Source organism: Chlorocebus sabaeus, chromosome 12 (genome assembly GCF_047675955.1).
Source record: "Chlorocebus sabaeus isolate Y175 chromosome 12, mChlSab1.0.hap1, whole genome shotgun sequence".
Classification (NCBI taxonomy): domain Eukaryota; kingdom Metazoa; phylum Chordata; class Mammalia; order Primates; family Cercopithecidae; genus Chlorocebus; species Chlorocebus sabaeus.
The window spans coordinates 79,528,059-79,538,134 of NC_132915.1; the positions used below are offsets into that span (position 1 = coordinate 79,528,059).

Sequence of the window (10,076 nt, forward strand, 5' to 3'; positions counted from 1 at the left end):
AAGACTTCAGTGGAGGAAGTCACTGCAGATGTGGTGGAAATGGTGAGAACTAAGAATTGGAAGTGGAGCCTAAAGGTGTGACTGAACTGCTGCAATCTCGTGATTAAAACCTGAATGGATAAGTAGTTGCTTCCTATGGATGAGCAAAGAAAGTGGTTTCTTGAGATAAAATATACTCCTGGTGAAGATGCTGTGAATGTTGTTGCAATGACAACAAAGGATTTAGAACATTACATAAACTTAGTTGATAAAGCAGCATCAGGATTTGAGAAGATTGACTCCAAGTTTGAAAAAATTTCTACGGTGTGTAAAATGCTATCAAGGAGCATTGCATGCTACATCTTTCATGAAGGAAGAATCAATCAGTGTGGCAAACTTTATTGTTGTCTCATTTTAAGAAATTGCCACAATCACTTTAACCTTCAGCAACCACAACCTTCAGCAACCACAACCAGAAGCCATGAACAAGACCCTCTACCAACAAAGATACTGCGAAGGTATTGTATGACTTGTTGAAGGCTCACATGATTAGTTTTGTTTTTTCTTTTTTTTTCTTTTTTTTTTTTTTTTTTTTTTAGCAATAAGGCATTTTAAAATTAAGCTCTGTACTTTTAGCAAAGACAATTATATTACAAACTTAACAGACTACAGTATAGTATAAATATAACTTTTATATACACTGGAAAACCAAAAAATTAGTGTGACTTGCTTATTATGATAATCATTTTATTGTGGTGGTCTAGAACTGAACCCACAGTGTCTGCAAGGTGTGCCTGTATCACAAACTTCATGACTTAAAGTAACACAAATGAATTCTCTTATGAATCTAGAGATTAGAAGTCTGAAATCAAGATGTCAGCAGGGCCATGCTCCTTCCTCCCTCCCTCCCTCCCTCCCCTCCCTCCTTCTCTCCCTCCCTCCCTCCCTCCCTCCCTCCCTCCCTCCTTCCTTCCTTCCTTCCTTCCTTCCTTCCTTCCTTCCTTCCTTCCTTCCTTCCTTCCTTCCTTCCTTCCTTCCTTCCTTCCTTCCTTTCCTCCTCCCTTTTTTCCTATTATTCAACAAATATTTGTCATATGCCAACTATGTGGCAGAGACTGAATTCGGAGAATTAGGGAGATATAGGCGGCAGCTTTTAGCTGTTTAAGAAAGGACTTTATAATGCTTAGATCTTCCCAGAGACAACAATTACCATCTGTGCTTGCTTGTGTGCACATATGACCTTATTTTGCCTTCACAGCAATGTGCAGTGGTAGGCATTATTATTATCTTCATTAATCAAGAACCTGAGCTTGAACAAGAATTTTAGCCAGGATAACTTAGTCAATTTTGTGCTGCTGTAACAGAATACCTGAGACTGGGTAATTTATAAACAACAGAAATTTATTCTCTCACAATTCTAGAGGCTGAGAAATCTAAGATTAAGGCACCAGAAAGTTAGAGCCTGGTTTCTCTGTTTCCAAGATGGCACCTTGAATGCTGTGTCCTTCAGAGGGGAGGAATGCCATGGCCTTAAATGGCAGAAAAGCAAAGAGAAAGAGAGAATGTCTACTCCCATGAGTTGTTTTTATAGCAGCATTAAACCATTAATGAGAGCTCTGCCTAAACACTGCCAATTAGGCCATACCTCCCAATACTGTTGTTCTGGGGATTAAGTTTTCAACACATAAATTTTGGGGGATGTATTTAAATCATAGCAATAACTCAGCTGCTAAATGAGGATACGTGTTGTCTCATGTTTTTCTGGTTTTAAACCTTTTGTATGACCTTTCCATTACCTAATATGCCCCACCACCTATCCCTTCCCCATTCCGTGTGTGATGGGCATACCCTGTCTATCTGAATATGCTCCATTTCACTCAGACAAACTTTTTATTCAGAATGTGAATAACATTTCACATAGTGTCATTTCTATTTTTATTCTCTGTGACTTAAAAGCCAACAGCAATATGCCAAATATATTCCTGCTTTCATGCTTCAAAGGTTTGTTTCAGAAGACAGCATCTTGCATACAGGGACCACATGAATACTGGTTGGAAAACAGGTGGCTCAGTGTGGCAGTCCCTCAACACTGCATTAGATGCAACACAAAGTTTTTCAGTCACCACACACCACCAGACCTCTACCTGGGAGGTGAGCTCTAGTTTGCTTTTCATGTATGAGCATATTGTATGTTTTCTTAGAGAAGGTAAAGCCACGTGTCCTGGAACAAAGCTAGTGCTTGTTACAGTGTGCCCCAGTAGCAACTATTCAGGCACTTCTTTCTCCAAAGCCAATATAAACTGGGAGAACTTGATTGATTGATTGATTGATATGAAGTTCCACCCTTGTTGCCCAGGCTGGAGTGCAATGGTGCGGTCTTGGCTCACCACAACCTCCACCTCCCAGGTTCAAGCGATTCTCCTGCCTCAGCCTCCCAAATAGCTGGGATTACAGGCAGGCGCCACGACGCCCAGCTAATTTTGTATTTTTAGTTGAGGCAGGGTTTCTCCGTGTTGGTCAGGCTGGTCTCAAACTCCTGACCTCCGGTGGTCCACCTGCCTCGGACTCCCAAAGTGCTGGGATTATAGGCATGAGCCACGGCGCCTGGCCATTATTATTTTTTGATGGTGGGGTTGGGGAGCTTCCTCACTATGTTCCTATTTAGCATGGAGAAATAAAAATATCTAGGCATTAATTTACTTGAAGGTAACTTAAATCATCTCTTTTTTCCTTTCCTTAATCTCATCTTATCTTACTGAAATTCCTCAAAACTATTACTTGTGGATGACATTCTTCCTTAGCTTTCAGAGAGATGCAATTTCCTCCTATTTTAATGGTCCTTTTGTCATTACAAAATGTAAACCCCTGCATGTGGTGTATTGGTCATGGAAAATTAGGTTGTACTTGTGGTAATCTACCTCAATAAACAAAAGTTTACTTCTTGCCTGTGGGTCAACTAGTTGATTTGGCCCTCATTGTCTTTACTCCAAAACCCAAATGGATAGAGCAACTACAATCTAATAGGTGCAGGTTGCTGTGGCAGAGCGAAAAGGAATGTCACAAACTATGCACTGACCTTAAAACTTCAATTCACTGAAGCAAATCACAGGACCACATCTAACTTCAGAGAGCAGGAAAGTGTAAGTCCATTGTATGCCCATGTGGAAAACTTGTACTGTCTGCTGAAGTGAATTAGATACCTGCGCTACACTCGAATCTTATCTGGAAATTTCAGCATATATAATTTTGGCAAAAACCATGGAAAGTTCTACTAGGCTTTTGTAATCTGGAGACTTATGACACAGGGAGACTCCATCTCTACAAAAACAAAAAACAAAAAACAAAAAACAAAAATTAGCCAGGCATGGTGGCATGCACCTGTGATCTCAGCTACTTGGGAGACTGAGATGGAAAGATCACTTGGGTCCATATCTCTAAGTGGGTAGCATATTTGCCTCTCAAAAACTAGTCCTTTGTTATTATCATCTTTCATTCACTAAACACTAATTAAAAGCATCCAGCACTGTGCTAGTGACCAAGCTAGTATGTATGCAAGATTAATAAGACCAGCTTGCCCCTGAGCAGTTGACATCAAATGGAGGAGACCGTGATGCAAGTAACAATGCCATGCACATGTTAGAGATGTCTGAGAAGTGTGTCTGAGTGTCCTGGCACTGTAGACAAGGGGAGCCTACTAGTCTTTGGAGGTCAGGAAGAGTTTCTAGTATGAGATAAAATGCACGTTGAATCTTGAGAATGACCAAATGGCTGTCAATACAGAGAAAAAGAATTAGGGGCAGAGAAATAGAACATATAAAGATCTAGAGCCTCGGAAGACTTTATGTTATGAAATTTGTGTAACTGGGGTCAGGATGCCCTGCAGAGCTAGAAGGGCAGGCAGGATTAGCTGTGTGCCAGGGAGGCCCGAGTCTCACTCAGAACCAATTACCACCATCCTGAGGGGGAGGGTTAAACAAAAGTGTAATATATATGCATGACAGCTTGGGTTGCAGCACAGAGAACGCTTCCAAAATTTCCCTCCTTTTTTTCTCTTCTGCTCCTCTGCCTCCTGCCCAGCCTCTAATTCCACTCCCTGGGCTCTGGTTCCATTGAGCTGCTACTCCTTACAGTGAAGCCCAGGACCTCTCTATTCCTTTGGTCTGAGGTCGCAGAATCTTGGGAAGATTAACAGTGGCTCCTTGCATCCTTCAGAACAGGGCACCAACCAGAAAAATTCATCTCTCTCTTGCTAATGCTCATTACCTTGAAAACTTAATTTTAATTCATTATTATGCTAAAGGAATTTCTTCCCATAAGGGAAGAAGACCGGAAGAGACAAAGCATGCAAACAATGCAGAGAGCCACATCTGTTTACTTTCTGAGGAGGAGATGACAGTCTCAGACATCTTTGCAGCTACATCTTTGCATTTGCTCTGCTCACGGCCATCTCTGCCGACTTCCTCTTATCATGGTAAGACAGATGAGCCCTGCTCTTGGGACAGGGAGATACAAGTTCAAGAGCTTATTTAGCCAGCTTATTCCCAAGGACAATATTTCTGTTAGACTCTTCCATGTAGTATAAACCAATGGTGTGGAACTCTGACTTGGAGTAGGCAGAATAAACCAAAGAAAAAGTCAGTTATAATGACTTGGCAAGGCATTTGGTCTTAGAACATTGGCAATTGTTCTTTGGAATGTTGAGAAAGGCTGCAGGACTAGTTACCCCTGGGCAAGTGTTCTGTTCTTTTGCTTAGCTCCAGTCCTAACTAACAAGTGTTAAAGGCTGAAATGATCCTAAATGATTCTCTGTATTTTTAGCCAGGTCCCAGCTGGTCATTTTCTGTCAGTTGTGCCTGCTGAAAATGAAAAAAAAAAAAAAAAATTGCAGCTGACCCATATTACAAAGGCTGCTGTATTCTTAGAGATTTGTTGATCTGATTTTAAAGTCCCGGAAGCTAGCACTGCATTTTGAAATGGCACATTGCTTGACATGAGATTTAACTTCATTTTGGAGTGAACTCTTCACCTTCTGCCCAAGTTCTCACTGACATGTCCTTGAAGCAGGTATCAGAGTGAGTGCTGCTCACGTCTTTCCCCCATGATATGGTTTGGCTTTGTGTCCCCACCCAAATCTCATCTTGAAAATTGTAATCCCATAATCCGCACATGTTGTGGGAGGGACCTGGTGGGAGGTAATTGAATTATGGGAACGGTTTCCCCCCATACTGTTCTTGTGATAGTGAGTGAATTCTCATAAGAACTGATGGTTTTATAAGGGGCTTCCCCCTTTACTTGGCATTCACTTATTCTCTCTTCTGCTGCCCTGTGGAGAGGTGCTTTCTTCCATGATTGTAAGTTTCCTGAGGCCTCCCAAGCCATGTGGAACTGTGAGTCAATTAAACCTCTTTCCTTTATAGATTACCCAGTCTTGGGTATTTCTTCATAGCAGTGTAAGAATGGACTAATACCCCCTACATACCATTACATTGTCTTTCAACTTGCTACTTTGCACTGTGATCAAATTATGCAGTGATTATAACCGAATAATATCTGTTTTCAAATTTCTCCCCTCTATGCCAGCATTTAGGGCAGCCACTATGACTCCTTTGCTTACCAGTAGGTTTCTAATTCCACCACCATGCCTGGTACATAGTAGATGCTCAATAAACATTTGTTGAATGAATTTTATATAACGTCTCTGCTTAAAAATTTTCAATGGTTTCCCGTAGACTTCCTGCTGACTTAGGCATAATTAAGAATCATTTTGTGTGGGGTGGGGCAGAGGGATTAAAAGGATTTCCTTTGACCCCCTTGGGTCATAGACCCAAGGCTTCCTTTATTACTCCTAAATACTTACAGAATCTAATAAAACTAGGAAGGCTACCCCACCTCAGGTCTTCTCTAGCTCTCACTTGAACTATTATTAAGCCTCCTTGCCTCCTGATTCTCCCTCATTTTACTCACTCAGCCTCCATTTCCTGAGTTAAGAAGCAGTCACATAATTTGCAGGGCCCAGTGCAAAATGAAGGGCCCCTTTTTCAAAAGTATTGAAGCTTTCAACACAACAGCAGTGTGTTAACCAAGCGCAAGGCCCTTCTGTGCGTAGGCTCTCTGTGTCTATGTGACTGCACTGGTTGCATATCCATGAAGCCAGTCCTTTCAGAATTCAATTCTTTTAAAGCACAGTTTTGGTCACGATAAGCCCTTGCTCAAAAACTTTCAATAGCTCCACATTGTCTAGGGTTCTAACTTTAGGGTCCTATGAATTCTGATCCCAGTCAACCTTCCCTGCTTCCTCTCCTAGAAGTCCCTTTATATGCCTTCCAAACAGAACTACTCAACCTTCCCCAGAGGTATCCTTTCCTGTATCTGTGCCTTTATTTGTACTATTCCATTACTTAGAATGTGGAGCCTCCCACCTCCCATCAACACAAATCCTTTACAAAGTCTTCCCCGATGTTTTCATTTTTCAGAAATCTTTTCTCCATTTGAATTTCTAATAGAATTTTAGCGGAGTTCTTTTTGTATTCATTCTTTCCCTAGTGAGCGCTCAAGATTGTGCCAGACACCGTGGGAGGTACTGAGACGAGTGCTGTCTATTCTGTTCTGTGACTTTGCTGCTAGACTCCTTTAAGCTCCCACGGGCAGGTTTTGCCCCGGTTCGCCTATGTTTGGCCTTCCAGTCAGTGGGTACGTACTCACTAAATATTTGTCAATTCAATAAAAGAATGAATAAATCAATGGTTGCCAGATGACTTTCAAGAAAAAGGCATACCAAATCAAACCCACCATGAGATATCACCTCACATCTGTTAGAATGGGTATTATCCCAAAAAGTCAAAAGATAACAAGTATTGATGAGGGTGTGGAAAAAAGGGAACCCAGTCCACTGTTGGTGGGAATGTAAGTTAGTACAGCCATTATGGAAAACAGTATGGAGGTTCCTCAAAAAATTAAAAATAGAACTACCACATGAACCAGCAATCCCTTCACTGAGTATATACCTAAAAGAAATGAGTGTCTCAAAGAGACATCTGCACCCTCATGAACATTGCAGCATTATTCACAATAACTAAGATATGGAAACAACCAAAATATCCACTGATGGATAATGAGAGGAGAAAATGTGATACATGTATATATCACAATACATATACAATGGAATACTGTTCAGCCTTAAAAAAGGAAAATGCTGCAATTTGCAACAACGTTGATGAACCTAAAGAACATTATGCTAAGTGAAATAAGCCAGACACAGAAAGACAAATACTACATGACCTCACTTATATGTGGAATCTCAAAAAAAAAAGGACACATAGAAACAGAGTAGAACTGTGGTTTCCAGGGATGGGGAGGGGAAGGAAATGGGAAGCTAAAGGTCAAAGGGTACAAACTTGCAGTTATATAGGGTAAGTCTAGAGATCTAATGTACAACACGAGGACTGCAGTTAATAATATTGTATTACATATTAAAAGCTTGCTAAGAGAGTAGATTTTATGTGCTTTTTACCACACAAACACACACGTACAACCATACACACACACACACACACAAAGTTTATTATGGAAGATGATGGATATGTTAAATTGCTTAGTTGTAGTAGTCATTTGAGTATGGACACATATCGAGACACCATATTGTACATCTTAAATTTACACAATAAAAATAAATTTAAAAAGAAAAGGGCATAATTCATTTGTTAAGTAAGTATTTATTGAGCACCTACTATGTGTTAGACTCTAAGTGTTGGGAATATAGAAATGAAAAAGGCAGATTGGTCCCTGGTTGCATGAAGCTTACGTTTTTATGGGGAGGCATAGAATAAACAGACAAACAATCAAAGAAACAAACCAGAAAAATATTAACTTCAAAAATAATCCAAGTGTGTTGGATGTCATTATGAATGGATAGTGTGTTTGAGGGTGTCTGAGAGATTCTTTTGGATTGAATTATCAAGGAGGTTGATACCACCAGGCGACATTTAAGCTGAGCTCTGAGTATCCAGAAGGAGAAGCTTTGGGGAAGTAAAGAGCAAAGGGTTTAATGCAGAGAATCTGGGCATTGAAAAGTCCTCAAGGTGAAGATTAGCTTAGGGTATCAAGGAGGAGAAAGGCCAGAGTGGTCAGAGCAAAGTGGACATAGCAAGAGAACTGAGTTGAGCTGAGAGGCAGTCAGAGTGGGCACTTAGGGCTCTACAAGCCAGAAAAGGAGTTTTGATTTTTATTCTAAGTGTGAGGGAATGCCTTTGTGGACTGGGAAGGTTGGGCTTAAGCACAGGATGAATGATTGGAATTCCATACTATGGCTTGTGAAGTGGCAAGAATGGAAACAAGCAGATTTTAGGCTGAAATAGTCCAGGTGAGAATCACTCGTGGCTTGGACTAGGGTAGTAGCGACTTGATTACCCAGGTGTCTGTGCTGTTCTGGGAGATAGAGGAGATTAGGAGGGATGCTACAGAGAAGTTCCACCAAGCAGATGAGGAAAGTCTACATGGGTGTGGCATGCAATAAAGGATTAACCTTGCCCCCAGAGCAGGTCTGGTGTGTGTCCTTGGCCACTGGGAGGTAACCCCTAATGCCTTGGAATGTCCTACCTGATTTGTTTGCCTGGGAGCCTTGGGACATGCTAGATAGTCCATGCTAACCATATGATTTATAGTGGGGGACCTTAGGCCATGCAGTATCAGCTCATCCTCTGGAAGGGCTGGAGACTAAGGTCAGTTAAGGGGGCAACCAACCATGTCCATGTTACTGAGCCCCAGTAAAAACTTTTGGACACCAAGATTCAGATGAGATTACCTGCTTGGCAATACTCTGTGTGCATTGTTATACATCACAGCTGTGAAAGTAAGCACTAGCTGCACAACTCTCCTGGGAGAGGACAACTGGAATCTCCATACTTGGAACTCTTCTGAACCCTGCCCTATGCCCCTCTCCCCATGGCTGCTTTTAATCTGTATCCCTCTGCTATGATAAATTGTTCTTGAATGTAATGGCTTTCAGTGGCTTTTACGGGTCTTTCTAGCAGATGATCAAACCTGAGGATGGTCTTGGAGCCCCCTGAACTTGCAGTTGGTATCATAAGTGAGGGTGGTCATGGGGATCCCCAAACTTTCAATGGGGGTATGAAAACCTGAGAAAGGGAAGCCTTGAGTGACCAATGTCAGCTCGTATGTCATTGGTCAGCTGAGTCTTAGGAGGATTGAGGAATGAGAAGAGAGTAAAGAACCCTGCTGTCCCTTGGCAACTGTCTCAGGGAATTTTTTTCTCCTCTACACCCATGTTACATTGAGGATAATCTGAACTCTTCTGGCCAGAGAGCTGTCTATAGTGTGACCTGGAGAGATAGCAGTGAAGGACAATGTCTTTAGTCATTGCCTATGTGGATATCTGTGGGCAGAAATAGCATTTTTGATAAGCCAACCACCAACATGGTCTTCATCTAATTAAATTCATTCACTGCTACATTAAAAAAGAAGCTGACAGAATTGAAGAATGAGTTCAATAAATCTATCCTGCCATAGAGACAGTTGTGTGTGTGTGTGTGTGTGTGTGTGTTGACATGGATCTCATCCTAAAGAAAAAATAAATCTTGGCTTCAATCAAATGAAGACTCATTTCACATGGCAGCATCCTCGCATACAGCTGATGGTTGAAGCATGTGGAATTGTTTAAAATTGAAGCCTTTGAAAATGAGGATATGGCACTCAATTTATCATCCTCTTCTCTGAGGTTTAAAGGGTTCTTCAGAACATAAGCCAGGCCAGTTGCTATTTTAATAAAGCTGTAAGTATAATTTCATGGGCTTAATGAGGGTTTCTCCATTTGGCATCTCTCAGCATCCCCACAAACTTGACTGTAGAGGTTGCCATAGATGTGTTGGATAGAGGGTGCTTGGGAAAGTGTATCTTGTTTCACAGGCTCTACCATGGACAAAGGCAGCAATAACAATTGTTCAGAACTTCGAAAACCAGATATTCCCTCCTGGATACCTCAGCTTGGATCAGGATTGTATTAGTTTTCTACTGCTCCTTAGTAAATCACCACAACATTAGTGGTTTAAGGCTTCTCTGGGTCAATAGTCTGGGCCCAGTGA

The 10,076-nt window shown here is 41.4% G+C and overlaps 1 pseudogene; it reads right to left on the reverse strand.

Annotated features, from left to right (window-relative positions):
* The window catches only part of LOC119618810 (Y-box-binding protein 1-like), an 82,581-nt pseudogene extending 73,422 nt beyond the window's left edge, over nt 1-9,159 (reverse strand).
* Nucleotides 9,160-10,076: the final 917 nt, after the last annotated feature.